Genomic DNA, 7,215 nt, shown 5'->3' on the forward strand with positions numbered 1-7,215 from the left:
GCAGAGAGCTGTGGAAAGCTACACCAGAACTTTATTCACTGGGCAAAAATGTTTGACTCAGGAAGAAGGCCACCAGGGCACAGTGCTGTGATGGCGCAGCGGGAAGGTGGGTCCAGTGTAAACAGTATGTTCCTGCTGCCCCAAACACGTGCTGTTCCCCAGCTGGTGACCAGAACTGATGCAGAGCCTGCCCTGTGTAATCATCCGGCCTCCCCTATCACCGATGAGCTCATCGCAGAGGTGAGGGCTGGGCGGCTCTCTCAAAGGAGCCTGTCCCCACCACACACAGCAAAGACCTCACACTTTGGGGTCAGCCTGGGGGCAGAGGGATGGAGGGATCTGTGCCCATTTGGTTTTGGTTATTGCTTTTTGTTTCAGAACAAAAAGAAATGACAGGAAAGGCTGAGAGGAGACAGATCAAAGACTTCCAGGAGGCTAACGGGTGCAAAGGCAGAAACCAGCGCTCAGACATTGGCCCCTGGGGCAGCCACTTCTCAGTGTCCTCAAGTATAAAGTAAGGGATTAGAGTAGCTCAAGTCATTCGAAATTAAGCTGAACACAGACACCCTTAAAATCATAAGATTTTGGGGGGTGCCTGGGTGCCTGGGTGGCTCAGTGGGTTAAAGCCTCTGCCTTCAGCTCAGGTCATGATCTCAGGGTCCTGGGATCAAGCCCCGTATCGGGCTCTCTGCTCAGCGGGGAGCCTGCTTCCTCCTCTCTCTCCGCCTGCCTCTCTGCCTACTTGTGATCTCTGTCTACCAAATAAATAGTAAATAAAATCTTAAAAAAAAAACCACAAGATTTTGACAGAATACTTACAGCTATTGATGAAATAAGATATGCCTAGATATAAGCAGACGGCAGTGGATGGTTTCACAGACCAATTAGTCTCTGGAAAATACCCCACAAAACTAAGTTCTTCTGTATACATAAATATAATATTAAGATACAATTTTATAATATCAGAAATGGCTGTATTTTGCATTTTCAAGTAAATATCCTTTTAATTAACAGACTTTTTTTTTAGAGAAGTTTTAGGTTCACAGAAAAATTGAGCAGGAAGTACAGAATTTTCCCATATACCCTCTCTTCCCTGACACTGTCTCCCCCATCATTAATTTGTGTTTAATGTGATTTTTTTTTTTTTTTTTTTGAGAGAGTGAGAGCGAGAGAGAAAGAGAGAGAGGCAGTAGTGGGGGGTGGAGGAGCAGAGGAACAGGGAGAGAGATAATCTTAAACAGGCCCCACGCCCAGCACAGAGCCTAATGCAGGGCTCAATCTCACGACCCTGAGAACATGACCTGACCCGAAATCAAGAGTCAGACACTTAACTGACTGAACCACCATGGTGCCCCTGCAAAATTGTTTTTAAAAGAAAAAAATATTATTAGCATTGGCTTTTTTTCACAGGAGTGCCACTAATATTGCTTAGAAGAGAGTACAGAGTTGCAAAAAAAAAATGGCTTATTGGGGCGCCTGGGTGGCTCAGTGGATTAAGCCGCTGCCTTCGGCTCAGGTCATGATCTCAGTGTCCTGGGATCGAGCCCCGCATCGGGCTCTTTGCTCAGCGGGAGCCTGCTTCTCTCTCTCTCTCTCTGCCTGACTCTCCGCCTACTTGTGATTTCTCTCTCTGTCAAATAAATAAATAAAATCTTTAAAAAAAAAAAATGGCTTATTAAATCACCAATTTGGGCCACCTGGGTGGTTCAGTTGGTTAAACGTCCACCTTTAGCTCAGATCATGTTCCCGGGATCCTGCCATTGAGCCCTGCATCGGGCTCCCTGCTCAGCGGGAAGCCTGCTTCTCCCTCTCCCACTCCCCCTGCTTGTGTTCCCTCTCTCCCTGCGTCTGTGTCAAAAAAAAAAAAACCAAAACCCAACACCTGAAATCACCAGTTTTATGTCACTTTTCTCAAAGTGTTTTCTTTTCTGTGTTACCCTACTTGAGCCAAATAATACTCCCATGAGTTTATTGCTCTCAAAGAAGCTAAAGCAGAGGGCAAACTGGCCCAGAGTCATCCAACTAATTTTGGAGAAAAGAGACAAACTTCCTGATTTAGAGCCGCAGGCCCTGGCCAGCAGCCCTCACCAGGGAGCCAGTGCAGGTGGACAGCTGCTTGTTTACCCATTCTAGAAGTCTGAAACTGGAGGTCATGTCTCAGAGGTGAAAGGGGTAGCTTAGAACCAAGGACAGGAAGTTGTTCTAGAGAATCAGGAGGGAGAAACTCAATCCGCTCCAAAAGGGAATTGACTGAAAGTGAGATGTATTGAAGAAGAAGAGTTAGAACAAATGCATGGGTGGGCGCCTGGGTGGCTTGGTGGGTTAAAGCCTCTGCCTTTGGCTCAGGTCATGATCCCAGGGTCCTGGGATCGAGCCCCGCATCGAACTCTCTGCTCAGCAGGGAGCCTGCTTCCTCCTCTCTCTGACTGCCTCTCTGCCCACTTGTGATCTCTGTCTGTCAAATAAATAAATAAAATCTTTAAAAAAAAAAAAAAAAGAACAAATGCATGGGTAACTTTGTAACAGGTTAAGGAGAATTCCTAATCTTCCAACACGTTGTCCTAGACAAGCCTGTCCTTCCGCTGCCTGTGTCAGAGAGACTAGACACAGTCACACTAGCTTGGGTGCACTGTGGAGTCAGCGAGTCTCTTTTTATTAAAACAATTTAAAAGTACCAGGAGAGGAACTGACAAAAAAATCACCAAAAAGTACAACACTCAAACACTTGATTTTCTCTTCAAGTCTTTATTAGTACATACATGGGGTGTTCACCTGGTTTATATTATAGTGCATAATACAATTTGTTTTCTACTTCTTTGGGGTAATTGATAATCAGCTTCGATTTTCTATATAATTATATTATTAATCATCATAATGGCTATGTAATATTGCATTATACTAACATACTAGTACTTTATTTTTGGACATAGGTTATTCTTAGTTTTCAGATGGCCAAAATAAAGTTTTATACCTACATTTTCTTCTTTAGGAATTTAAAAAATTTATTTCTTTGTGCTACATACAATTGACCCTTAAACAACGTGGATTTGAACTGCATGGGTCCACTTATATGTAGACTTTTTTAAAAATGCAGTACAGTACTGTAAATGTTTTTTTCTCTTCCTTATGATTTTTTTTTTTAAGATTTTATTTATTTGACCGAGAGAGAGAGCGAGAGAGGGAACACAAGCCAGGGGAAGTGGGAGAGGGAGAAGCAGGCCTCCCACTGATCAGGGAGCCCGATGCAGGACTCAATCCCAGGACCCTGGAATCATGAGCTGAGCTGAAGGCAGACTCTTAATGACTGAGCCACTTCGGTGCCCCTCCTTATGATTTTCTTAATAACATTCTTCTCTGGATGACTTTATTGTAAGAATACAGCATATAAAACATATTACACAGAAAATATGTGTTAATCAATTGTTTGTTATCGGTAAGGCTTCTAGTCAACAGTAGGCTCTTAGTAGCTATTTTGAGGGGGAGTCAAAAGGTATACAAGGATTTTCAACAGGGTGGGGGGTCGGCACCCCTATTCAGAAGTAGAATTACTTCCCCAAGAAAATAACCCAATTTTTACCTTTTTATTTTTATTTATTTATTTTTAAGATTTTATTTATTTATTTGACAGAGAGGGAGAGACTGTAAGAGAGGGAATGCAAACAGGGGGAGTGGGAGAAGAAGAAACAGGCTTCCCACTGAGCAGGGAGCCCAATGCGGGGCTCCATCCCAAGACACTGGGATCATGACCCATGCGAAAGGCAGACGCTCAACAACTGAGCCACCCAGATGCCCCTGCCTTTTTATTTTGAAATAATTTCAAACTTATAGAAGAGTTGCAAGAATAGTACAAAGAACTCCGTTACCATCTCGTGAATGATTCTTTTTTTTAAAAAAAAAAAATTATTTATTTATTTCACAAAGAGAGAGAGATTACAAGTAGGCAGAGAGGCAGGCAGAGAGAGAGAGGGAAGCCGGCTCCCCGTTGAGCAGAGAGCCCAATGCAGGGCTTGATCCTAAGACCCTGATATCATGACCTGAGCTGGAGGCAGAGGCTCAACCCACTGAGCCACCCAGGCACCCCTTATGAATGATTCTTAACAAAACAACCATATTTAAAGGTACTTCTCAGGGCGCCTGGGTGGCTCAGTGGGTTAAAGCCTCTGCCTTCAGCTCAGGTCATGCTCCTGGGTTCCTGGGATTGAGCCCCGCATTGGGCTCTCTGTTCGGCAGAGAGCCTGCTCCCCACTCTCTCTCTGCCTGCCTCTCTGCCTACTTGTGATCTTTGTCTGTCAAATAAATAAATGAAATCTTAAAAAAAAAAAAAAAGAAAGTACTTCTCAGGATGCCTGGGTGGTCAGTTGGTTAACTGTCTGCCTTTGGGTCAGGTCATGGTCCTGGGATCCTGGGAAGGAGTCCTGCGTTGGGCGCCCTGCTTAGTGGAGAGTCTGATTCTCCCTCTGTCTGCTGCTCCCCTGCTTGTGCTCTCTCTTGTGCCCAAGTTTCATACCCGAGAGACCACCAAGGAGCCAACACCTATGCGATCACACAAGGGTTTAGTCAGAAAGCTTGGGGTTGGGCCCAAGTGTACTCGACACAGCAGAGTAGGGACTTGGACCCTGAGCTCCGTTAAAGCAGGGGTATTTATATGTTATTTTAGGGGATTGCCAGTAGGGGGTGTGGACCCTGTGTCTCAAGGTCCAGTTTCTGTTATCATGCGGAATACCTGGTTGGCTACTACTAGGGTGTTCTGCGGTTTTTCTTGTAACTGACGCTTGTGCCATTTTGCGGTTTTTCCCGAAACTAAAGTTCAGCCCCTGTAGCAGGGGCCTGAGATGGCTGCCAGAGCTAAGATGGCTGCACTTGTGCTAAGGCTAAACTTGAGATGGATCGGCCTCATTTTTCTTGGCCTCCACGCTCTCTCTCTCTGTCAAAAAAATAAATAAAATCTTAAAAAAAAAAAAAGAAAGAAAGAAAGAAAGAAAGACAATTCTCAGGCTTTCAGCCTATTCGATGTTTCTCGGTGTTTATGTGGAATTCAGGTCACTGATACGGCTGAGCAATCTGAGAGTCTCTAGTTGGGGTGAAGGCATAGTCAACGAATATCATGTAGCACTACCTCACATCTGTTATGATATCAACCTCACTCCCCCCCCCCTTTTTTTTAAGATTTATTTATTTATTTGACAGAGATCACAAGTAGGCAGGGAGGCAGGCAGAGAGAGAAGGGGAAGCAGGCTCCCCGCCAAACAGAGAGCCCAATGCGGAGCTTGATCCCAGGACCCTGGGATCACGACCCAAGCCGAAAGCAGAGGCTTTAACCCACTGAGCCACCCAGGCACGCCACTACCCCACTCCCTAAAAACCTCGATGGCTGGGGCGCCTGGGAGGCTCAGTCGGTTAAGTGTCTGCCTTCAGCTCAGGTCCTGATCTCAGGGTCCTGGGATCGAGCCCCATATCGGGCTCCCTGCTTGACGGGGAGTCTGCTTCTCCTTCTCCCTCTGCCTCTGCTTGTGTTCTCTCTCTCTCTCTCTCAAACAAATAAAAAATAAGATATTAAAAAAACCACCCTGATGGCTAACAAAATTAAATCTCCTTAGATTGTACACAAAATTGCTGTCTTCTGGTCCCAAACCATCTTGTCCTAAGGCTCTTGCCCATTTCTCTTTTCTTGGACTTTCCACAGACATCACATCATTTCTTAGTCAGACCGCTGGGGTCTCAGTGCCATCCTTGTTCTCATGCGCCATCCCTGCGCCCACTCCCGTGATAAGGGGTCCACACTTGTGACTCACACAATCTTCAAGGGATGGGGGCCGCCAAGAAATTAGGCCAGCCTGAGAAAGCGCTATAGCAATATTTCCTTCTGGTTTCCCTGAGCCCATTTTGTCTCCGTGTTACTTGGGCCTGCGTCTTAACTTCTCTTCCTGGAAAGCAAAGGGTTTGGATAAAATTTTCCCAGGATGTGATTTCACCAAGATTTCTTTTTTTTTTTTTTCCCTCCTCCGCAGCAATCCCTTGACTAGAATCAAGGCCCCCATTGTCATTGTATCAGCTTCTCTACACCTACCTCCTCCTGCTCAGGCTTCCCCGAAAAACAATCTCTTTTTTCATAGGAACACAAAGGCCCCAGTTCCTAGGTTCCTAGGGAAGTATAATCTGCTCTGTCATTTGGGTGTATTGTAGCAAAGCTGCAGGGTACCTCTTGGTGACCTGAAACCTTTCCTCTTAATCTCCTGGTCCCTCTTGGTGTACCCCTCTCTCCCTCAGGCCAACAGACAGCTCCCTGCTGGAGACTACATTGAAGGCCTCGATTAAATTAGCATTTTAACTGGGGGCTAAAAACCTACCGGAATGCATTTCTAAAGGTGGAATTGTAGGCACCCTGACAAGGGGTAGGAAAGGACTCTCCGTGTCCGCCCCTGGATCACACCCTGTAATATACACCATGTAACATACATCGCGGTATACAGACCCTACTCCACTGCTCAAGCTTAGGAGCCAAAACCCAGACTCCAATCTCCGTATGATCTAAGGATTTAAACGTAATTGTTGAGGAGCAAATCAGCCCCCACAGGAGTTCAGATGAAAGACCCCTCCATCCCTGCCCAAACATAAAGGGCAGAAAAGGCCTCTGGCCCTTATCACGGCAACCTATATTACAGGGAAGTGGGACAGAGCCACTCTCTTACCTGGTGTCCGAGCTCTAATGCTCTGCAGCTAACTTGACAGCCTCCCCCACAGCTAGATAAAAATATGGAAACACGGTTTGACTTTGGACACGCCTGCCTTACTTCCCCTCCTCAAAGTCAGCTCTCATCTCAGCTCTCCTCAGAAGCTTTGGCCTCTCCTACAAGAGCCAGCCCTCCCTCAATTTCTGCTGCCCGCCTCAGCCTTCTGATCCCTCTCCTGGCATCTCTTCCTTCTTTCTCTCACACTGCCTTGTCTAGGCCAGACCTCAACCAACACCACAGATGCCCCGTCTCGAGGCCCGAGATACACGGGGGAGCGTGTGTCCGGGGCCACGCACGGCACCTCCGATGCGCTAGCTCGGATCTAGAAAGCCCTGGCTCCGGTCACGTCCTTCATTACTGGTACCGCTGATTCAAGCCTGCTCCTTTTCCTTATCAGTCATCTGTAGGGTTCTAACAGGTCAAACAGGTTGTGCATTTCCAGGAGCATTTACATTTAAGAGCAAATTCCAGAACAGGGGAAAGT

Source organism: Mustela erminea, chromosome 21 (assembly GCF_009829155.1).
Source record: "Mustela erminea isolate mMusErm1 chromosome 21, mMusErm1.Pri, whole genome shotgun sequence".
Classification (NCBI taxonomy): domain Eukaryota; kingdom Metazoa; phylum Chordata; class Mammalia; order Carnivora; family Mustelidae; genus Mustela; species Mustela erminea.